Raw genomic sequence first — 24,674 nt, 5'->3', positions numbered from 1 at the left:
ACACGATTGCAACATTTAACAATTTGTGTCTATTTATAATGCTCCTTTATTCTATGCATATACATGCACATACATGCAGAATGGAGGCAAGACTGGTTCTTTTATTTTGTAAGACAACAATGTATCCCCCCCCAAAACATTTTGTGAATTGAGGGAAAAAAGGACGAAGGCTGCAAACAGTTTTGCTAAACTATTGTGCAATTTGTTTGCTGTCAAAATAAAGTTTACCAAAAAGGAATGTCAACTTGACAAAAGCGACGGCCGGAGACAGCTTTACTAAAGTATAGTGCATTTTTCAGCACAGCCTTAAATACCATTTCTCTAAAACATTGTCTAGTCAAAAATGTGTGTTGCGTGCTAAAAAGAAAATAAGGGAGCATCTACGTAAAGCTGACAATGGAACTGTAAAACCAATATGGGCTCCATTCTTCAAGAAAAACACAAAACTGCAGCTTCGGGACAATGACCTATGGCCACAGCAAAAGAGGCGTGTGGGTCCAAAGTCAAAGTGACATTATCATATTGTGGGAGGGAATCATCTCCATCATCTCCATTGTCCCCAAAAGCTGGTTGGATATGGTCAGAGTTCGATCCAACAAGGGGCTGCTCCTGGGTAAATGCGCTGTTTTGTCAGAATCAGAAGGAACTAGGGCCAAGTGGGTTGGAACTGCTCCAGGATGCAACCTCAGTCAAGGGCAAAACGAATTTGGCTTGGTGTTGTACAGGGCAATAGGAAAGGACTCCTCCTCTGCGGTATCGTGCCAGTGTCGAGATGGCAGGAACAGTCGTGGATCATGGCGCTGGACGTGAAGTCAGCTCCAGAGTCATAGCTGAACCCAAAACAGGTTCAGGAGGCACAGGCGGCGCCCAGGAAAGATCTGCCCGCAATAACCCGACCGAGGCCTCCGTGGATCTGTGGGGCCTGACAGTGCACCAGAGGGAGCCTGCAGGGGGCCAACAAATTTCAACATAGTATCTTTGAAAGCCTCAATCTGTTGTGACATCGCCAATGGCCCTGGAGGTTTGATGTGCATTGTGATCAGCTCTGGAATCAGCTCTTTGTTGGGGGGCCGGAAGCGAGACTGGGGGGGCACCTTGATGTCCTTATGACTTCACAGAAAGAGATTGGTGGGACTGGGATGAGCCCTGCGTCATGTGCTTCTTCTTAGACTTTGACTGGCACAAAGACTCGGGCCGCAACAAAGACCTGTTGTGGGAGCGGTCTGAGAGCAGGAACGGGTCTGCGCTCTCGACTTTGAGCGGAAGCAGGACTTGAATGACTTCCCATGATTTTTCACCAACATATAACTTGGCTTTGCAAACCCAGCTCGCCTTTGGATTCATAAGGGTACCCTCCACTCAGAACTTCGAGCTGTGGACCGAACTCAAACAGCAGAGACACACCTCATGGGGATCTGTCGCAGACATCTGCCCTCAACAGTCCCTACAAGGTTTAAAACCTGGAGCTTTAGGAAGGGACTTGTTCCCTTGCACACTGGAAAATAATTTTGAGAAAAAACTCATTAACTGATGAGAAAAAAGTTAAAGGAGCTGTTCCAGATTTGTGTAGGAAGGCACAGAAAGAAGGGAAGTGGCATCAACGTGCCTGGGTGGCGCTTGTGTGGGGCTCAAGCCGTCACTTCTGGGGCAGGGTAGACCTAAAGCGTCGCAGCGCTGTCTACTGGTGTGTGGGGGCTGTGCTGAGGAGTCCTCCGGATCAAGGCTGACAGCTGGGGATATTGTAAATGTGAGGAATCTGTAGTTAGAATTATCCATTAGAATAGTAATGTTAACTTCGGACCAAAAATCTTGGAACTAGTTACATTTTTATTTATATAGTGCAGCTGCATGAAACATTATTAGCACAATCTACATTAAAACAGCAATGCATAGAATTATGAAACAGATAACTTTTGGAATAAACTTTTATTTGATTGTGCTCTTTCCTCTGATTTCCGCAAGATCTTGATCACAGAGACTGGAAAAAAAAGTCAAAGCTACTCCAGCAGGGCAATGTATTTGCCCTGGATCAAGTGCTTTGCGACAAAGTGGCTACTTTGTTTCAGTCAAAGGTTCAAATAATATATGAGGAACTAGAGAGTCAGAGCTTCGACCCTCCCTACCCTCAGGCCCTACTCACAGAAGACGTGGCATCTATCACCTGCCACTTGACCAGTTTCTCCCTCTTTGCAGTCGACACAGTAAATGACCTACTACTGGCTACCAAGTCAGGATACCCAACCAAGCCGTGCCCTCCGGACATCATTCATTGTGTCTCGAATAAAGTTAATGCCCTTCTTGCCTCCTCCTGAACAATGTTATCAGCACTGGTGTCTTCCCGGTTTCCTGGAAGAAAGCTTGTATCAGACCCATTTGAAAGAAACCCTCCCTTGACCCGTTCGAAGTAACAAACTACAGTCTGATGTCCTGCCTGCCTTTAGCAGCCAAACTTTTGGAACAAGCCATTAATTCAGAGCTCATGGATTACCTAAGCACCAATAATCTTTTAGACTCAACACAACATGGGTTCCGATCAGGCCACTCTACTGAGTCGGCACTAATCATGGCCACTGAGGAAATACACTGGCAAATTTACAGGGGTGGCAGGGCTATCCTGATCCTACTTGACCTATCAACCGCTTTTGATACGGTTAATCACACTGTACTTACGTGACAGCTGGAGGCAGTAGGAATTGGAGAGACCGTGCTTACCTTTCTCACATCTTTCCTGTCAGCCAGAGAACAGAGGGTGTGCTGGGACACCCTAGTATCTGGCAAATTTTACCTCCCCGGGGGAGTTCCACAAGGGTCAGCACTCTCGCCAACATTGTTTAACATTTACATGACTCCACTGGCCAAACTAATCAGGGACCAAGGCTTCTTGTTAGTATCGTATGCCAATGATACTCAAATTATTATTTGCGGATGGATTCTACAGTTGTCTGGGCCACATCATGAAATGGATGCATAAGAACTATTTAAAATTAAATACGGACAAGACCGAGGTCATGGAATTTGGAGATGATCCTCCCATTTGGAACCAATCATGGTGGCAAGCAGTGGCAGGAGTCTGTCCGGTCCCTGTAGCCAAAATGAGAAACCTTGGTTTCTTATGTGATGTCCAGCTCAGCTTCTCAGGGCAGATCAACCAGGTGACATCAGCTTGCTATTTCCTTTTAAAAGTGCTTCGTAAAATTCTACCATTTCTACCTATGGAGCTGAGGAAAACGGTTGTGGTGGCTCTTTTTCCTGCCTTGACTACTGTAACGCCTTGCATTTAGGCATTGATAAATATCAGCTATCTAAACTGCAATCTTTACAGAATGCGGCAGCACGTACTCTGTTAAATAATTGAAAATATAATCACATCTCTGTTGCCATTAGAAATCTTCGCTGGTTTCCAGTTAGGCAGCGAACTAGACACCTCGGCATTCGGGCGCTTTATAAGCCCTTTACTTACTTTCTTACTTTTTACATTTAAGGATTGATGTCCAAATAGTTTCTGTTATTGTGTTTCCCTAAAGCTAATAGTAAGGAGGTGGTACCAGGTCAGCGCCACGAGTGCCCTGGCTTTAAGGGCTTCTGTTGCTAATCCTTTTTAGGCCGCATTGACCAGTCCTTCGAGGATAAGAAGGGAGGTTTCTTGCAACATCTACAGCAAGGAAGGTTTTACAGAACAGGGTGTTACATTGAGTATCTCTGCACCATGATTCATACCAGAAACTCATACGTTTGAAGCTTGAGGGGCAGTAAACATTTTTGGGTCTCGGAAGAAGAGCTCAATCACACTAGTCTTACAATAGACCCTGAATCAAAGCAGACAGCCACCCTCAAGCAAGCAGCAGCCTAGGTATCAATATCTCGCATAAAAAGTAATAAGAGGGGGCGGTTCCACCATCAGCAGCCAAGGTGGGGAGCTTCAGTATTTGTATCCCGCGTTCTCGCTCTGTGATGTGCTGGAGAGACCTTTGATCATAATTGGTTTTGGGAACTGTGGGGTGAAGAGTGGAGTTTTCATTTTCCTCAGGCTTTGAGAGAATTCAAGCCAGATGTTTGGGTGACTTTGCTGCTGCGGTGCATATTTCACTTACAGTGGGGAGTGACCGCCTTGTGTGAAAAGAAGGTGAGAGAAAGCTCCTAGTTATCATCTGAAGAAATAGAAACGTACTGGAGATGTTTTCTGATACAGAGAAAAGCTCCCAGTGGAAAAGTGAAACCTCTTCTGGAACTTGTAATAGTCAGCAAAGAGACATGCAACCAATAACACAGCAGCTGAATAGCCGGGTAATAGATGAGTTGACGTGGGCAGTTGTGGAGGATGGACACATTACATTAACTGAGTAGGAGACATTATAAACTCGCAGGGGATTTGGCTGATGATCCGAAGGCTATCTGGCCCAAAATATGGGAAGCCACTGTGAGGATGATGGACATACGTGCCTCTCAGAAGAGGAGGGGGGGCAGGAAAATGCCCTACAGGCGGACATAGGACCACATGAGGACAGGGCTCAAAGTATGTAAACAGAAACGGTTAACATAAGAATGGACACTGTTTCCAGAGATATTCCTGACACAAAAGATTTGTAGCTTACAGCTCCTGGATATAGATGACTGGTTATGTTTTAATGTAACATTGTTCACTCGCTTGTATTGTAACCTAGTGACTAGCACTAAATACAAGTATTAATTAGTCAAAAAAGAGTTTCAATGGAGGATGTTTATTTTAGCAGATATTTCTTTTTTACCAGACAGGTGATGTATTTGTGTGAAGTACATGATGCCTATTTTCACATTCAGTTCCATCTTCGTAGAAGGTTTTTCAGGTTTCTTTGGGGGAGGACACCTTATCAGTTCAGTCTTTCTATGAAGTATTTTCCAAGTATATGCATGTAGCTGTAAATCTTTGGGATACAAGGAATGTTTGTTTGCTTCATTTGAGGTCCAACTCACATGCACCAGCAACGCATTTCTTGCAGATCGCATGGTGAAGAGAACCAAAGGTCATATTGAGTGCCTGGTTCTGTACATGGGCTGGGAAAAAGTATTGTCCCTTTCCCATAAATAAGTTACTCTTTCTCAGTAGTGTCTTGTACACAGGCACATTTTTCCTCTCCAATTCAGAAATATAGCTATGGCGTTGGTATCTGACTTCAAGGAGTATACATTCCAGTGCCGGCCAGCTCGGATCAGAGGTAGGGGGGCGGCGGGAGCAAGAGTGGGGAGGACGCGTGGGGAAGCAGATATAAGAAAATAAGAAATTTAAAACGTATCTTCTCGCCGCGTCCCTCCTCCGGCATCCTCCCTCGCTCAGCCACAGGAAGCACACCCAGGCTCCCAGTCAGCCAATCACAATGCTGCCTTAGCAGGGTTGTGATTGGTCTGAGTGTCATGTTTCGGGATTCAGACACTGACTGGAGGCCTGGGCATGTTCTCCACGTAGGCTGTGATGCAGCCTGCATGGAGAACATGTGAAGTGTGCAAAACTGTTTTGGGCGGCCTGAGAGGGCCAGCCAAGCAGTCATTGCGCACTTCGGAGGGTGCGGCCTACCATTCCTCCCCTGACCCCTCACGCAAAGCTGCATAAGTAGGAGAAAATAAAATCATAATAACACAAGTTATTATCATTTTATTTTCCCTTTGATTCACTGCAAAAAAGCAGTGGGGCAACGCTCCGCCAACATAGTGGAAGAGCCAACCCTGATACATTCACTGTTAGGACCAGTGGCATTCTGCTTTTTCCTAGATCCGAATGCACATATATGGACAGCCCAACCAGCACCCAGCTTTCTATATCCAGGAAAGCTATGAAGGGCTGACCTGTGATTAGCCGGGGTATTATATGATAAAGTATGTATACCCTTGTGGACCGCAAAAGTACTACTACGATAATACTCAGCGGTCAGCCACCAACTATAGCTCAATCATCTTACACTTGCATAAGACATATATACTGCGGGTCTTGTCCATCACCAAGCACTGCACCAGCTAATACACCAGCCATCACCCACTGAACAGGCATCGATTAACTGAAGCGATCTGACACATACTGCTGGCCAACCAGATGACTCTAATGTAGTCCACCACTGCAGGTCCCAACTAGCGCTACACACTATGACTGCTTCTTTACATCATCCAGTGACACTCAGACATGGAATGAGAGTGCCAAAGCCCATTCCAACAGATCTCATCACAATTTCGCCTTCCAACCATGCCTGCTGAGGACCAAAGATTTTAAACAAAATATCAAGTTGGATAAACCAGAGCAGTAATCAGCAAAGTAGAATATGGTGATAAAGAAATGCCATAAAGGGACCTGCTAAGGGATCTGCTAAGATGGTTAAAGCTGCCAGCCTACTTATAACCATAAACTGAGCATCTCTTTCTCAACTTTGTCATCCACCACACTGCAGAGTTCTGCATCCCATAACACGACAATCACACCTCAATGTTTATCACACATGACATAGAAACACTTCCCATACAGCAACAAAAAACAAAGACAGCACCCTTCCAACCACAAACTGTACACAGCATAGCTTGTTGCCCATTTAGGCAAGCGCGTCTGTGTCCTACACAGGGGCAGTAGGCTCTATATAAATGCTGATATACAATTGTTGGGTTGGTTAAAGTCCCCTGCATGATGATGGGTGCGCACCCCTGCCCTGAGTGGCCAGGCTGCATTGATATTTGGATCCTAGGTACTGATGTTTCATTATGAGTGTACACAGATCATGTGGGTACACCATGACCTAGGCCTGTCTTATGGACTGCAGTCGTACTAGACCGGGAGGAGCGCATAAATGTTACCTTGGTAGTAGTAAAGGGCTACTGGCTTTACTCACAGTTAAGTACCACAAGTGCAGTGGTGGCAGCGTCCTCTTTTTCAATTAGTTATCAGAAGACTAAACAGTTTTTTTAACTGTGTCACTGCCTACTGGCCCACTCATGTAACGTGAGGCAGCTTTTGGCCCACCAAGCCTCTGGCTGAAAGCACTTTGGTGCTGAGACACTTTGACTTTTGAGAAGTCATTGTGTAACTTTGAAAGCATACTTCGTAGCAGGGACTAACTTAAGTTGTGCCTCACATGAATGCAGAATAATCACAGTCCTTAGGGAAGTGGGACTCAGGGACTTACCAGGACAACTCTAGAGTGTCGGGCTTATGGAGACTAAGGGCCTCATTTACAAGGTCATTGTGCTGCCGTTGCGTCACTTTTTACAAGGCCAGGTAAAGTCACCATGCGTGACATTTCATGGCCTTGTAAATATGGGCCCCCTTCACGCATTACTCTGCGTGAAAGGGGAGTTCCGTGGGTGTTGCTGTGGGTGTTCTCAAGCAACATCCATGAAACCTGATACATTTCCAGATTTACACATTTTTGTAAAGCTGGGAATATGTCAGAATCCAATGCCTCCCCGGGGAGGCATATGAGTGGCACAAAGAGGAGAAATACTTATATTTCTCCTTGTTTTTTCCTCTTACTATGCATGCTGAATTCTGCCGCATGCATAGAAAGAGATAAATGCCATCAATTATTGTTTTTGTGCAGGAAGGTGTCCCTTCCTGCACAAAAACAATCATACCCTCAACGCAGGCAGCCAATATGCGCCAGCGCTGGGGAAAGCAAACAGATGCGTTGTGTTGTTCTTAATATGATACATCCCTGTGCTTCCAAAATTACACAGCTTGACGCAGCAAAATATCTAGTAGGTGTATTATTTGTTGCCAGCTGGATTTCACTTTGTGTTTGCATGTAAATACTGTTTTTTTCAGAAAAGCAAGTATCTGGCAAGACATTCATTTACGGGGGTTTCCAAAGGTTTGGACTGTTCAACCCACGCTACCACTGAGAGTCAAGTGCTGATGGGATACTACTTGGTCCTGTTACTCAGACTGTATAGTAAGTTAAGGCCCGAAACAACCTGTGTAAAAGGCATCAACTCCTACGGTTGGGCCCAGTTGCTCCTGCTTTCCCTGTGGTGGTTTGAAAGGTGTTTTCACAACAATAAAATACAATGCATGTGCTCATTTTAAATACACTTTTCAGCACATGAAATAGTTGCACTGCGATATTCACATTTACTAGATTCTATTATATATGCATGTTGATATGTTGTGGTCACTTGCCCACCATACTTGCATTGGTTACCATAACCTGTTTAAGTGTGCTAGTTATATATGTTATTACATGTACTTTTCACAAAATGTTCATATATACTATTTGGTAGATAGCTGCATGCACTATTTAGTTTACAAGCTCAAATGTACATAATAATAGTTGCACGTTATGTAGGCATATTCACATATACTACTTAGATACACTATTTATATTAAACAGGACTTACTGTTTACTTCCACTTATACATGTAAAAATACCAAGTATATGCGTACATTTTTACATTGCAGTCTATTTTCTCTTTCTACATTTTGCTAATCATATATATACATGTTTACCTGCAGTACTTATTTCTAGTTTTCAATAACACATTTGCTTGACCTGACTGGAATATGAATGGAGCAAGCACTGGCAAAGTCGATAGGTCTGGCTTTAATTTGATAACACACGCAAACAAAGGCATGCCGAAATGCTGTTTGCATACGTTTGCCACAGTTAGGCCAGACCTAATGGCTTTGCAAATTCATTTTTCTTTTATTACTGATAGCAGAGAAACAGTGCCTCTCACATATATGCCCTCACCATCTTTGCTCTTACACACACACACACGCCCTCACCATCTTTACTCTTACACACACACACACACCCGCTGTGAACACACATTACTATTACACACACAAGAAGGTTGAGGTCGTAGTATTAGTGGTTATGGTGGTGGTCTCAATGATAATGTTGGTATCTGTGGTGGTAATGGAGGTTGTAGTGGTGGTAGCAGTGGTGGCAATGGCAGTGGTGGCAATGGCTGTGACAAAAGTGGTATTGGTGGAAGTAATGGCAGTGGTGGCGGGGGTGGTAGTAATGAGATTCTAAATTGTCAAGACCTCAAAAGGTTATGTATTAGCACTGTATGACCTTTTGATAAACATTGCCATGCAGGTTGGCTGCATGTCAAATGAGCGCCTCAGATGTGCTGCCAGACACTTATCATTGAAAACAAATGTGAAGTCCAGTAAGCATGCCAGAAAAGCTGCTAGGCCCTGTGCTGAAATCTGGAACTGGGGCAAGCTGCTACATATTGCGGGATGCGAGAGACAAAGAAGTACTGCAATGGACCGGGTTACAGTCATCTTTTTATTGGTTGTTGTAATAGGTCACTCACATGTAAGATGATAACTAATCATCTGAATGAATAGGTAATTAGGACCTAGAGGTGTGGACTATGTTTGAGTCCTTCAGTAGCAGAAGGTGCCGCAGATCTCTTTAAATAAAGCATGTACCTCCAATTAGTAATGAGTGGGTTGTTATATAGAGGGCTGGCTAGCTGGCTGGCTATAGACCAAATGGGAGACATCGATATTGCATAGTTTGAAAGCGGTGAATTGTGGCTACTCAATAAGTGAGGGTGGACTAGTGACTCTCGATCAGACACTTTACCTGTATCTGTCATCATGTTGTCCAGTGCTGGTTGCTGTGAGACAAAGGGCTGTGGTAGATACAGATTCCAACAGTTTGCCAGGACCACTAGCCGAGTGGTAATCCCAGAAACAGCAGATTTTCGCATCTTATCTTAACTTCATGTGCTACTGGATACTTAATATTTTGCTTGCAAAGGAGTTACCAAGTTTTGCTTTCTGGACTAAAAATATATCTTCATGGCATTACAATTGTCCTAACATCAAAATAATGACACCAGTGTGGGTGTATTATCTTGTAACCATTATGCTGTGACATCATATTAATCTCTTCTTGCATCATTCAGACCAACCCTGTCCACACTATATAATTCAATTTTAAAGTGTAGATAATTGATGGCTCTGTGTATATTTGCAGTGAGGAGGGTGATTGGAAAAACCTCGCCCCAACAAACAAAGCTTTTTGGGAATAATTAGAGAATGAACGAGGGGGTCTAAATTGTCAAAAAGCAGCTGCTCATCATCGGCGGTCAGAAACTGCTGTAAGAAGTGGTGACAATGACTGTCATTCAGTTTAGATCAAGAAGGACAATGCTTTATCATTTTTGATCAAAGTAAAATATACACAGAGGTCGTTTCTCTGTCCCACTGGGTAAGAATGAAAAGCAGCAATTTCCCACACTCAGCTCTGTAAAGCTGATTCCAATAACAATGCTCGTCGCAGAGATGAATATGCAGCCACACCAAGCTTCAGAAAGCTAACCCCATTGAGTTCTTGTATTACGCTGGATAAATTACCCCCAGCTCTAACATATCAGGTTGAATCAGCTACTTCGAGACTTGTGACATCACACAGCACCCAGTCATAGACTGGTATTTATACATACACATATATTTAAAATATATAAAATGGTACATATTTATTATTCAATAATTATTAAATAATAAGTATGTACTATTTTTGTATGTGTTAACATTCATTTAAATGTATTTATATTTTAAATAATGTAAATTAATGTAACATTATTTCCAAAGCAAGTCCCTACCTCTGTTATTTTCTATACAAGGGTGTTGCAGTACCTGTGGCTGAGCATGCGTAGTGCTGGATTTACTACCAAAGTCTAAAGTACTACAAAAGTGCATTTTACTACAAAAGTCCAGTCTGTGAACACCAAAAAGTAGTAAACATACTCAAAAGTGTAAACTTACTAAAAAAAAGCAGTTTGAGAAGAGAGAGAAAAGAATTGATGATACTCTGTGAGTGTGTGTGAGAGAGTGAAAGAGACACAGACAAAACCAAAGAGAATGATAGGGCCATACAGAGAGGAGGAGGAAGAGAAAGGGGCAGGTGTAGGTAGGTAGGTAGGTAGATAGATAGATAGATAGATAGATAGATAGATAGATAGATAGATAGATAGATAGATAGATAGATAGATAGATAGATAGATAGATAGATAGATAGATAGATAGATAGATCGATAGATAGATAGATAGAGTGGCGGCTCGTAGAGGTAACTCTATGGGTCAGTGAGGCGGGCGGGGGCGGTGCTGGGTGGGGAGTAGTGGAGTCCGACATACGACGGCAAAGGTGAACGTAAATAAATAAATAAATATCTGCCGTGGTATGTCGGACGCCTCTACCCCCCCCCCCCCCAACCCAACCCCGCCCTGCACCGCCCCACAGCGTTACCTCTGCAAGCTGCCACGAGATAGATAGCTAGATTACAAAAAGTACAAGTGCAATAGGGACCAGCGATTAAACACTGCAATGACAGCCCCAGGGCAAAAAAACACAATAATTTGAAATGTTTGTGTTCTGTTGTCAAGCGTTATACTAATCTGCCGTTGAGGAAAGTCTCGTGTCACTATGGCTCTAACTCTGGCTCTTAGCGCCTGGTGCCCAATTCGCTTGCACTGTCTGACGGGCCTCTGTATAGTGCCCCCGGGGTGCTCAGTACCCCCACAAATGGGAGCGTGAACCGCGAGCTGCCGCTGACGGCACCTCCGCAGGGACAGTTGCGCGTCCTCCCCCTTAAGGCTCCGTGAGCGCGTGATACTCGAAAGGATTATTTCCTGTTTTTAAAAAAACCCACTGGAAAATAGGTATCTACTCCGAAATATAGTGCCATGACGCACACACCGGCTCGTGTATTTCCAGGCGGTAGAGGTCGCATGAAGGGCGACCACAGCTGAAACGAAAGGGCAGAGCAGAAAGGGCGGAACTTGTATACGAGGTGCCCCAGGGAGGCGGCATTGACTCTGGGCATATGAAGCATACTTACCGCTGAGGAGAACTTACCCAGCAGCTTTGACTCGGTAATTTTTACTGATTTTTCTCAATTACATGACACACTAAACTGAACACGGCAAAGTACGCCAACTTCAAATAAATGTTCTTTTAATCCTGAGGTATGCTATGTCCATCTGGGGTTGGCATTGGACAGGGAGAGGCGCACTTGGCTTTTCTTTTGCAATCCCGGATTCCCCACTTAGTCAAAATGAGTGGTCTTGGGCACAACTAGTTACCCTTGGCTGTACCCCAGTGTTCTATGTTTCACTTGGGACTCGCTAAGTAAGCAACCTGTAGTATTAAAACTATGGGCATCTGCTAAATTCACGGCCTCCGCGCACACCTGGCATCCCTCTTTCACCCCCCCCCCCCCACCTTCCCCCCTCACACACTTCTCACAGATGGTTTGGTTTTATGTGTCTTGTACATTTGTTGTGGGGCTTCAGGTCTAAAAGCGCCATGAAAGGGCTATGCCCAGAAACAGCAGCAGACTGACCAGAGGACTCACACAAAATCTTCTTCGCCTTCACCTACAAGCGGACTAGGTCGGAATTTAAGGGGACCCTTCTCAACGGAGTCCCCCCCCCCCCCCTTTCTTCTTGGTACATTCGGGCCCGACCATCCCGTTTCCTAACGCCGACACAGTGGGTACACTGTGCTTGGAAGGAGGCTGTTCTGTAACCCCCACCTCAAGAATAACAGGTAGTATTATAAACGATTTGTACTCAATGCAACACGTTGATTAAAAATATTTTGAGCTGAATAGTTGTGTTAAAATTGTGAGCTGTACACTTATTAGTAACCGCGAAGAGAGAGTGGGATGGATGCAAGAAAAGGAGAAAGTAAAAAGAGAAAAGAAAGTGGCAAAGACAGATAAAAGAGAGGCATGAGAAATGTAAATGGAAGAGAAAAATATGTAAGGTTAACATTGAATGAAAAGATGAAAGAATTACAAAATACATTATACGAAAGAATTAATAAAGTACGGAAAGAACGAAAACGAAAAATGAGAGGTATAGCGGAAATAAGCACAAAAAGTAAAATAGCTAAAGAAATTAAGAAAGACAAGATTAAGGGAAAAGGAAGATATTTCTGGGAAACTCCAAAGTTCAAAGCTATGAAAAAGTATAAATGAAAGGAGGGCCCATAAAATTGAAAATAAAGAAAATAAAAAAACTGATAAGGGGGACGAAATAAATATAGGAAACACGGTAGAAACAAAGCAACACAGGATAAGTACAAAACAGATATTTGTCGGTTATTTTTTGGAAATGCTAATTTTAACTCTGACGCTATGCGGACATACTTCCTCGAATGACACAGAGCTATGCGTTCTAAAAATGTTTTTTGCCGGTCTGGTAAGACGTGCACACTGGCAGTTCAAAGTGCGAAGTCATCGAATCAACCTTGGGAGGATGCGGTGGTCCCAGAGCACCATCCATTGACCACTGTGATATGGTCCGGTGCGCGAGGAACCCAAAGCGCCAGAGTGCTCACAAGTGACAGACTATGCGAGGGTCTAGACGAGGCCCGAAAACTCCAACTGACACACTGTCATAAAGTCCACAATTCCAGGACCCAGGGCTCCGAACTGCCCTACTTGACAGACCATCAAGGAGTCCACAACTCATGGCCACAGGGGCGGGCTCTTGAGATTGTCCCATGTGACAGACTGCCACAGACTCCCCAGGGCAAAGACAGAGGGCCCTAGACTGTCCCACGTGCCAAACTATGACTGGATCCAAGTGGCAGTCTGTCATAGTAACTAGTGTGTGGAACAAACGCCACAGAGTGCCTTAAGTGAAGGTCTCCATAGAGTCCACTATGCGAGAGCCCAGGTCCCCAGAGTGCCCCAAGTCACAGACTATCATAGAGTCCACCGCAACAATAGGAGGAACAAGGGCCAGAGACTTCCTTAAGTGACAGTTTGTAACAAAGTCCACAGTGTGAGGGGTCCTGGAGTACTCAAAGCGGCACAGGGTCACAAGGTCACAATATTAGAGCTGGGGGGCTATAGAGAGCCTCAAGGACAGACAATCAGAGGGCGAGGACCGGTGTCCCAGACTCTCCCAAGTTATAGACTGTCATAGAGTGCACAGTGCGATCGCCCAGTGGCCTAGAGTACCGGAAATGACCCACTATGTGAGCGATTACCGTGCGAGGACGCGGGTCGCAGAGTCCCCCAACCGACAGACCGTCCCTCCTTAGTCTGGCGAACGATGTGTGAAATGATGCAAATGAATGCATGCGTGTGGAGAGCAGTGTTTAGGGAATAGCAACAGAGACAGAGGCCAATCGAGGCACTGTGACTCTACTACACCCAGCACTCACAGAGAATTTGCTGACATTTATTTCCGAATTACCAGAGATCACGATAAATGCTTTGCCAGGAACCAATGAAAGTCAAGTTGAAGAACGCGAGCGAGCCGGGGTGGATGATGGTAGACGCGATAGCTGACATTATATGGCGCGTTTACGGAGGAGACCTTGCGTGATTTATGGGCGTGAGAAAGAAAAAGAAGGAATGAACAAGAGGGAGTAGGACAGCGTGATATAGAAAAGAAAAAGAGTCCAAGGGGTAGAAGGAAAAAAGAAGAGACTGCGAGATGACAGGACAGCGAGCGAAGCGGACACGCAGAAAAAACAAAAGCGTGGAGATAAATACATGCCTAAATAGAGAGATGAGAGGGTAGAAAGAAAGAAATGGTAGAGGGAGGAAATGAAAACGAAAGAAAAACAGAACGAATTGAAGGGAGATGTAGGCGGACAAATAAAATAAATCAAGACACAAATGAGGAATGAGCGAGACAAAGAAAGCTAGACCTAGAAAGATAGCAACAAACGAAAGGAAGAACGATAAGAATGAGGGGTTACAAGAAGAAGAGACAACGAATGGACGAAAGCAGAAAGGAAATGCAAAAATATGGAATATGAAAGAAACAATCAAAGAAAACGAAAATAGTAAGAAAGAATGAGAACATAAATTAAGAATGGAAGAAAAAAGGAGAGAAAGAATGAAGAAAAAATTAATGAAGGAAGAAAGAGAGAAAACAGTGAAATGGAAAAAAACAGATCACAAAAAGAAAGAAGTACACGTATCGCATAATTTTTGTTGAAACGCATTCAGAAGGTATACCTTCTCAGGCAGCATTTTAAGTGAATGTTTGAAAATAGAATACTACTCACGTGAAAATTTTTACTTTAACGCATTTTGCCCTCTACGCCACCTTAATACAACTTAAATACACTCAACTTAATTATTAAACCGTCTGGACTGTGGTCCGCTTGATAACTTATTTAAAATATTCAAACTGTAATTAAATCGTGTTGATTCGCCGGTAGATATTGCTTTTAGCTTGTAGGAAGGTGTTAAAAATTAACAAAGCTCAACCCCTCAGTTCGGAGCACTGCGAGGATTTAGCAGCATTTCCCACCGAGCAAACTTTGAACACACAGCATCCCTCCTCTCTCGCCTGAACAGGAGCAAAAGTAACAGATGGAACCCCGAAGTTTCTCACTGATTTGTTGCACCAAAGTCACCCCTCTTCATTCAGTTATTGCACCACGGTCATCTGTCCTTATTCGATGGCGTGAAAAGACTCAACTGGACAAAGGCGCAGGCTCACCTCAAGGATGTATGCATTACATTTATTACCTTCCCAGGAGACCACGCATGAGCAGCGCTGGGCGGTAGTAGCATGCTCTGGGGCCTCAGTACAGCTGGACCCTAGATAACACACTGGGGCCTCATCAGCGCTGAACCGTAGATAACACACTCTGGAGCCTCAGAAGCGCTGGACGCTAGACAACACACTCCGGGGCCTCAGTAGAGCTGGACCGTAGATAACACACTCTGGAGCCTCAGAAGCGCTGGAAGCTAGACAACACACTCCAGGGCCTCAGTAGAGCTGGACCGTAGATAACACACTCTGGAGCCTCAGAAGCGCTGGAAGCTAGACAACACACTCCGGGGCCTCAGTAGAGCTGGACCGTAGATAACACACTCTGGAGCCTCAGAAGCGCTGGAAGCTAGACCACACACTCCAGGGCCTCAGCAGCGCTGGACGCTAGACAACACACTCGGGGGCCTCAGCAGCGCTGGACCCTAGATAACACACTCTGGGGCCTCAGAAGCACTGGACGCTAGACAACACACTCCGGGGCCTCAGCAGCGCTGGACGCTAGACAACACACTCGGGGGCCTCAGAACAGCTGGACCCTAGATAACACACTCTGGGGCCTCAGAAGCGCTGGACGCTAGACAACACACTCCGGGGCCTCAGCAGCGCTGGACGCTAGACAACACACTCCAGGGCCTCAGTAGAGCTGGACCGTAAATAACACACTCTGGAGCCTCAGAAGCACTGGAAGCTAGACAACACACTCCGGGGCCTCAGTAGAGCTGGACCGTAGATAACACACTCTGGAGCCTCAGAAGCGCTGGAAGCTAGACAACACACTCCGGGGCCTCAGCAGCGCTGGACGCTAGATAACACACTCCAGGGCCTCAGTAGAGCTGGACCGTAGAGAACACACTCTGGAGGCTCAGAAGAGCTGGAAGCTAGACAACACACTCCGGGGCCTCAGTAGAGCTGGACCATAGATAACATACTCTGGAGCCTCAGAAGCGCTGGAAGCTAGACCACACACTCCGGGGCCTCAGCAGCGCTGGACGCTAGACAACACACTCCGGGGCCTCAGTAGAGCTGGACCGTAGATAACACACTCTGGAGCCTCAGAAGCGCTGAAAGCTAGACAACACACTCCGGGGCCTCAGAACAGCTGGACCCTAGATAACACACTCTGGGGCCTCAGAAGCGCTGGACGCTAGACAACACACTCCGGGGCCTCAGCAGCGCTGGAGCTAGACAACACACTCCGGGGCCTCAGTAGAGCTGGACCGTAGATAACACACTCTGGAGCCTCAGAAGCGCTGGAAGCTAGACAACACACTCCAGGGCCTCAGTAGAGCTGGACCGTAGATAACACACTCTGGAGCCTCAGAAGCGCTGGAAGCTAGACAACACACTCCGGGGCCTCAGTAGAGCTGGACCGTAGATAACACACTCTGGAGCCTCAGAAGCGCTGGAAGCTAGACCACACACTCCAGGGCCTCAGCAGCGCTGGACGCTAGACAACACACTCGGGGGCCTCAGCAGCGCTGGACCCTAGATAACACACTCTGGGGCCTCAGAAGCACTGGACGCTAGACAACACACTCCGGGGCCTCAGCAGCGCTGGACGCTAGACAACACACTCGGGGGCCTCAGAACAGCTGGACCCTGGATAACACACTCTGGGGCCTCAGAAGCGCTGGACGCTAGACAACACACTCCGGGGCCTCAGCAGCGCTGGACGCTAGACAACACACTCCAGGGCCTCAGTAGAGCTGGACCGTAAATAACACACTCTGGAGCCTCAGAAGCACTGGAAGCTAGACAACACACTCCGGGGCCTCAGTAGAGCTGGACCGTAGATAACACACTCTGGAGCCTCAGAAGCGCTGGAAGCTAGACAACACACTCCGGGGCCTCAGCAGCGCTGGACGCTAGATAACACACTCCAGGGCCTCAGTAGAGCTGGACCGTAGAGAACACACTCTGGAGGCTCAGAAGAGCTGGAAGCTAGACAACACACTCCGGGGCCTCAGTAGAGCTGGACCATAGATAACATACTCTGGAGCCTCAGAAGCGCTGGAAGCTAGACCACACACTCCGGGGCCTCAGCAGCGCTGGACGCTAGACAACACACTCCGGGGCCTCAGTAGAGCTGGACCGTAGATAACACACTCTGGAGCCTCAGAAGCGCTGAAAGCTAGACAACACACTCCGGGGCCTCAGAACAGCTGGACCCTAGATAACACACTCTGGGGCCTCAGAAGCGCTGGACGCTAGACAACACACTCCGGGGCCTCAGCAGCGCTGGAGCTAGACAACACACTCCAGGGCCTCAGTAGAGCTGGACCGTAGATAACACATTCTGGAGCCTCAGCAGCGCTGGACGCTAGACAACACACTCCAGGGCCTCAGTAGAGCTGGACCGTAAATAACACACTCTGGAGCCTCAGAAGCGCTGAAAGCTAGACAACACACTCCGGGGCCACAGTAGAGCTGGACCGTAGATAACACACTCTGGAGCCTCAGAAGCGCTGGAAGCTGGACAACACACTCCGGGGCCTCAGCAGCGCTGGACGCTAGACAACACACTCGGGGGCCTCAGCAGCGCTGGATGCTAGACAACACACTCCAGGGCCTCAGAAGAGCTGGACCCCATATAACACACTCCTGGGCCTCAGCAGCGCTGGACACTAGACAACACACTCCGGGGCCTCAGTAGAGCTGGACCGTAGATAACACACTCTGGAGCCTCAGAAGCGCTGGAAGCTGGACAACACACCCGGGGGCCTCAGCAGCACTGGACGCTAGACAACACACTCGGGGGCCACAGCAGCGCTGGATGCGAGACAACACACTCCAGGGCCTCAGAAGAGCTGGACCCTAGAGAACACATTCCAGGGCCTCAGCAGCGCTGGACGCTAGACAACACAATCCGGGGCCTCAGTAGAGCTGGACCGTAGATAACACACTCTGGAGCCTCAGAAGCGCTGGAAGCTAGACCACACACTCCGGGGCCTCAGTAGAGCTGGACCGTAGATAACACACTCTGGAGCCTCAGAAGCGCTGGAAGCTAGACAACACACTCCGAGGCCTCAGCAGCGCTGGATGCTAGACAACACACTCCGGGGCCTCAGTAGAGCTGGACCGTAGATAACACATTCTGGAACCTCAGAAGCGCTGAAAGCTAGACAACACACTCCGGGGCCACAGTAGAGCTGGACCGTAGATAACACACTCTGGAACCTCAGAGGTGCTGGAAGCTAGACAACACACTCCGGGGCCTCAGCAGCGCTGGACGGTAGAAAACACACTCCGGGGCCTCAGCAGCGCTGGACTCTAGACAACACAGTCCGGGGCCTCAGAAGAGCTGGACCCTAGATAACACACTCTGGGGCCTCAGCAGCGCTGGACGCTACACAACACACTCCGGGCCTCAGTAGAGCTGGACCGTAGATAACACACTCTGGAGCCTCAGAAGCGCTGGAAGCTAGACAACACACTCCGGGGATCCAGCAGCGCTGGACACTAGACAACACACTCAGGGGCCTCAGCAGCGCTGGACATTAGACAACACACTCCGGGGCCTCAGCAGCGCTGGACACTAGACAATACACTCCGGGGCCTCTACAGCGCTGGACACTAGACAACAGACTCCGGGGCCTCAGCAGCGCTGGACACTAGATAACACACTCTGGGGCCTCAGTAGAGCTGGACCCTAGACAACACACTCCGGGGCCTCTGCAGCGCTGGACCTTAGATAACACACTCCGGGGCCTCAGCAGCGCTGGATGCTAGACAACACACTCCGGGGCCTAAGCAGCGCTGGACGCTACACAACACACTCCGGAGCCTAAGAAGGGCTGGAAGCTAGACAACATACTCCAGGGCCTCAGCAGCGCTGGACACTAGACAACACACTCTGGGTCCTCAGCAGCGCTGGACACTAGACAACACTCTCCGGGTCCTCAACAGCACCGGACACTAGATAACACATTTCAGGGTCTCAGCAGCGCTGGACACTAGACAACACACTCCGGGGCCTCAGCAGCGCTGGACACTAGACAACACACTCCGGGGCCTCAGCAGCACCGGACACTAGATAACACATTTTGGGGTCTCAGCAGCGCTGGACGCTAGACAACACACTCCGGAGCCTAAGAAGAGCTGGAAGCTAGACAACACACTCCGGGGCCTCAGCAGCGCTGGCCATCATGACTATACTTTTGAGAACTTATAGTAGGGCCGATCTACTGGCCCTTCGGGACCGATGTACACGCTGCGAGTTTTCGCCTGTAGTCCCGCTGTGTGGCCCATATCATTGTAGGTGTGGTGCTTGGTCATTGGAACCCCCCTCTAATATACACTCCTTGGGGCCTGTTATAAAGAGGATAGGTCAACGGGACCTGAGTATCTGGAGCTTAAACGTCAGATCTGTGGTAAAGCACCATCAGGAGGTTTACGACCTTCTTATTGATGGTTCGCCGGATGTGCTTTTTCTGACGGAAATGTGGCTCCAGGACTCTGACTCCTCGATAATTAACCTAGCCTTTCCCCCAGAGTATGCTATTTTCACATTAAATCGGACGACTAGAGGTGGAGGTATTGCGATGGCCACCAAACGGTGTTATCCCTGCGAGTGGAAAGCCGCTGAACTTTTGGGGTGTGAGGGTGCCCTATTTAAAATAGCGTTTAGTCACCAGTTTACCTTCTCTGGGCTATTAATTTATCGGCCTCCGGGCTGTGACTCTGGTTTTAGGGCTGCTCTTCCTGAGTATATTAGCATAGAGGCACTAGGATGCGCAAATTTTAATGTTGTGGGAGATCTTAATCTCCATTTGGACTGCCCTTCTTTACCCTCTATTAGGAGCTTTCTGGCGGATCTTGAGGCTTTACAGCTTTCGCAGATGATTACTTTCCCCACACATAAAGGTGGTCATATTCTTGACCCGTTCTTCACAAATCTAGAAGGACTCAGAGTTCTTGGTTCCTCCCAGTTGGTCTGGACAGACCACATGCTGGTGAAAACGGCATGCTCTTTGTCTGACTCTCCTTTTCTATCTCAGGATAGACTTGTTCTTAAACGACACTGGAACAAATTAAGACTGGAGGATTTTTACCATCAGCTCGAGAAGGTTCCTTTAGGTCCGCTCACTGAGGTCGATTGTGGATACGACTGCTTCTGTGAGTGGATATCTGGTGCCCTCGATTCTCTGATTCCTATGTGTTGGTCCAAGTGTCACCGGAAGGAGCCGAGCCCTTGGTATGACACTTCCTTGGCATCTCTTAAGAGGGCCTGTAGACAGGCCGAAAGATTATGGAGGAAGTCGTACGACCCAGATCTGAAAATATGTTATCTGGCCAAGGTCAAGATTTATCACAGGGCAGTGTGTCAAACTCGCGCTTCCTTTTATGCTCAACAGTTTCAGAACTCTGCCAATCCATCGAAACTTATTTTTAAAGTATTAAAGGACTTGATGGCGAAGAGAGCAACTGCAGTGGAAATATGCTCGGACTCACATTGTGAGGGTTTGGCCTCTTTCTTCCATGAAAAAGTGCAAGCCATCTATCGCACTTTCCCAACGGGTTCCCTGATGCTAGAGCAGGTTGGTCGCACCTTAGGTGAGGGGGAATGTCTTTCCATCTTACCCCCCTTATCTCTGGAGGTGTTTGACTTTCTCAGCGCCAAATCAAGTCTGGATCTCCGGCAGACCCGCTGAAACCGGCCCAACTTAAGACCCTGGCACCGGTTTGCCGTACCCCGGTGCTGTCCTTGATCAACCTGTCTCTCTCTTCTGGAGTGGTTCCCGTTAGATGGAAGCAGGCAGTAGTCACGCCAATTCTGAAGAAGGCGACCCTTAACCCCCTTAAACCTGAAAGCTACCGCCCTATCTCCCTTCTCCCTTGGGCCACGAAAATAGCGGAGGCCCATGTGAATGCCACTCTTACAGACCATCTTGGTAGGCTTAACATTCTCGACCCTACCCAGAACGGGTTCCGTGCGGGTCACAGCACGGAGACGGCCCTTCTCTCGATGGTCGAGCATCTGCGTTCCGTGCTGGATTCCGGTCGGACGGTGGCACTACTGTTATTAGATCTTAGTGCTGCCTTCGACACGGTCTCGCACGGGATTCTGATTCGGCGTCTTGAGGAGGTCGGCGTTTCTGGCTCCGCCTTGCACTGGTTTCGTTCCTTAATTACGGATAGGTCATTCCAGGTGGCGATCCCGCCCGGTAAGTCATCATCCTACCCGCTAGACCAGGGAGTCCCACAGGGGTCTTCACTGAGTCCCACCCTTTTCAATCTGTATGTGAGACCGTTGGCTGCGGTCGTCAAGCGGGGGGGCTTGACCATGGTCTCTTACGCAGATGACACGCAGCTGGCGGTCACACTGAGTGGGGATTCAGACCTGGAGGCTCCCAGGTTCTGTGATGGTCTGCGGGAAGTGGCTAACTGGATGAATTCCAACTATCTCCAGTTAAACACCAAGAAGACGGAGATTATGGTGGTTGGTAAACAGGTGGCTTTGTGGGATGACAAATGGTGGCCTTCGGAGTTGGGTGTGACTCCCCTCCCAGCGGCAGAGATAAAAAACTTGGGGGTGTGGCTTGATCCATCTCTGAGTTTCATCTGTCATACCAAGAAGGTGGCGGCTTCTTGCTATGGCATCATCAGAGGACTTCGACCCATCCTCAAATTCTTTGATGCACCCACAAGACAGCTGGTGGTCCAAGCATCAGTGCTGTCCAGGCTGGACTATGCCAGCTCCCTACTGGCGGGGATAAACCAGTCAGAATCTCTGCGGCTCCAGCGGGTTCAAAACGCTGCGGCCCGACTGGTGACAGGTCTGCCTAGGCGATGCTCGGTGTCCAATAATCTGCGCTCTCTCCACTGGCTCCCTGTGCAGCAGAGGATTAGATTTAAGGTTCTCTGCTTTGCATTTAAAATCCTAAAGGGTACTCCCCCACAAATCTTGGAGAAATTGCTGATCCCCTATGTCCCCTCTCGCACTCTTAGATCGCTAGGCCAGAACCTAGCAGTGGTCCCGCGTTTTAAGTTGAGCAGAATTGGTGGCCGCTCCTTTCGAGTCCTGGCAGCGAGTTGGTGGAATTCTCTTCCTCCACAAATCCGGGCCATCGATGAGCTCCTTCAGTTTAGACGGGCTATCAAGACCTTTTTATTTGTTTAGCTTATCTGTTGTGTCTCGTCTCCTTTTGTCCGCTTTTAGTGCTGTGTTGTGTTCACCTTCTCAAAGCGCCAGGACGCCCCTTTGCTGGGGCAGCTGTGCGCGGTACAAATAAAAATAACATAACATAACATAACTAGACAACACACTCCGGGGCCTCAGCAGCGCTGGACACTAGACAACACACTCCGAGGCCTGAGCAGCACCGGACACTAGATAACACATTTCGGGGTCTCAGCAGCGCTGGACTCTAAACAACACACTCTGGGGCCTCAGCAGCGCTGGACACTAGACAACACACTCCAGGGCCTCAGCAGCGCTGGATGCTAGACAACACACTCTGGGGCCCCAGCAGCGCTGGACACTAGACAACACACTCCGGGGCCTCAGCAGCACCGGACACTAGACAACACACTCTGGGGACTCAGCAGCACTGGACACTAGATAATACACTCCAGGGCCTCAGTAGAGCTGGACTCTAGATAACACACTCCGGGGCCTTAGCAGCGCCGGACGCTAGACAACATACTCTGGGGCCTCAGCAGCACCGTACACTAGATAACACACTCCGGGGCCTCAGCCGCACCTGACCCTAGATAACACACTCCGGGGCCTCAGCAGCGCTGGACACTAGAAAACACACTCCGGGGCCTCAGCAGCACCGGACCCTAGATAACACACTCCGGGGCCTCATTAGCGCTGGACACTAGACAACACACTCCGGGGCCTCAGCAGCGCTGGATGCTAGACAACACACTCCGGGGCCTCAGAAGCGCTGGACACTAGACAACACACTCCGGGGCCTCAGCAGCTCTGGACAGTAGATAACACACTCCGGGCCTCAGTAGAGCTGGACTCTAGATAACACACTCCGAGGCCTTAGCAGTGCTGGACGCTAGACAACATACTCTGAGACCTCAGCAGCACCGTACACTAGATAACACACTCCGGGGCCTCAGCAGCGCTGGACGCTAGACAACATACTCTGGGCCCTCAGCAGCACCGGACACTAGATAACACACTCTGAGGCCTCAGCAGCACTGGACACTAGATAACACACTCCGGGGCCTGAGCAGCAGTAGGCACTAGACAACACACTCTGCGGGCTCAGCAGCGCTGGACACTAGACAACACACTCTGGAGCCTCAGCAGCACTGGACGCTAGACAACACACTCTGGGGCCTCAGCAGCACCGGACACTAGATAGCATACTCTGGGCCCTCAGCAGCGCTGGACACTAGAGAATACACTCTGGAACCTCAGCAGCACCGGGCACTAGACAACACACTCTGGGGCCTCAGCAACACTGAACACTAGACAACACACTGCAGGCCTCAGCAGCGCTTGATGTTAGACAGCACACTGGAGCCTCAGCAGCGCTGGACAATAGACAACACACTCCGGGGCCTCAGAAGCGCTGGACACTAGACAACACACTCCGGGGCCTCAGCAGCTCTGGACACTAGATAACACATTCCGGGGCCTCAGTAGAGCTGGACCCTAGACAACACACTCCGGGCCCGCAGCAGCGCTGGACACTAGACAACACACTCTGGGGCCTCAGCAGCACCAGACACTAGATAAGACACTCTGGGGACTCAGCAGCGCTGGACACTAGACAACACACTTCGGGGCCTCAGCAGCACTGGACACTAGATAATACACTCCAGGGCCTCAGTAGAGCTGGACTCTAGATAACACACTCCAGGACCTAAACAGCGCTGGACGCTAGACAACATACTCTGGAGCCTCAGTAGCACTGGACACTAGACAACATACTCTGAGCCCTCAGCAGCACCGGGCACTGGATTACACACTCTGGGGCCTCAGCAGCACCGGACACTAGATAACACACTCCAGGGCCTGAGCAGCACTAGGCACTAGACAACACACTCTGCGGCCTCAGCAGCGCTGGACACTAGACAACACACTCTAGAGCCTCAGCAGCACTGGACGCTAGACAACACACTCTGGGGCCTCAGCAGCACCGGACACTAGACAACACACTCTGGAGACTCAGCAGCGCTGGACACTAGACAACACACTCCGGGGCCT

At 48.4% G+C, this 24,674-nt stretch overlaps 1 protein-coding gene across 2 annotated transcripts in view; it reads left to right on the top strand.

Annotated features, from left to right (window-relative positions):
* SIM2 (SIM bHLH transcription factor 2) overlaps window positions 1-24,674 on the top strand; it is a 484,182-nt gene that overhangs the window by 63,922 nt on the left and 395,586 nt on the right. The window contains exon 1 of one of the 2 annotated variants that reach the window (XM_085621288.1): window positions 11,618-11,845. The exons of the other annotated variant lie outside the window; for it this stretch is intronic. The gene's annotated coding sequence lies outside the window, so the exon portion shown is untranslated. Of the gene's footprint in view, window positions 1-11,617; window positions 11,846-24,674 lie in introns of those variants that run through there. 2 annotated transcript variants of the gene reach the window in all.

This window comes from Triturus cristatus, chromosome 8 (assembly GCF_964204655.1).
Source record: "Triturus cristatus chromosome 8, aTriCri1.1, whole genome shotgun sequence".
Lineage (NCBI taxonomy): Eukaryota > Metazoa > Chordata > Amphibia > Caudata > Salamandridae > Triturus > Triturus cristatus.
The sequence above is the reverse complement of the archived record's forward strand: the minus strand, read 5'-3'. Positions and strand labels throughout refer to the sequence as shown.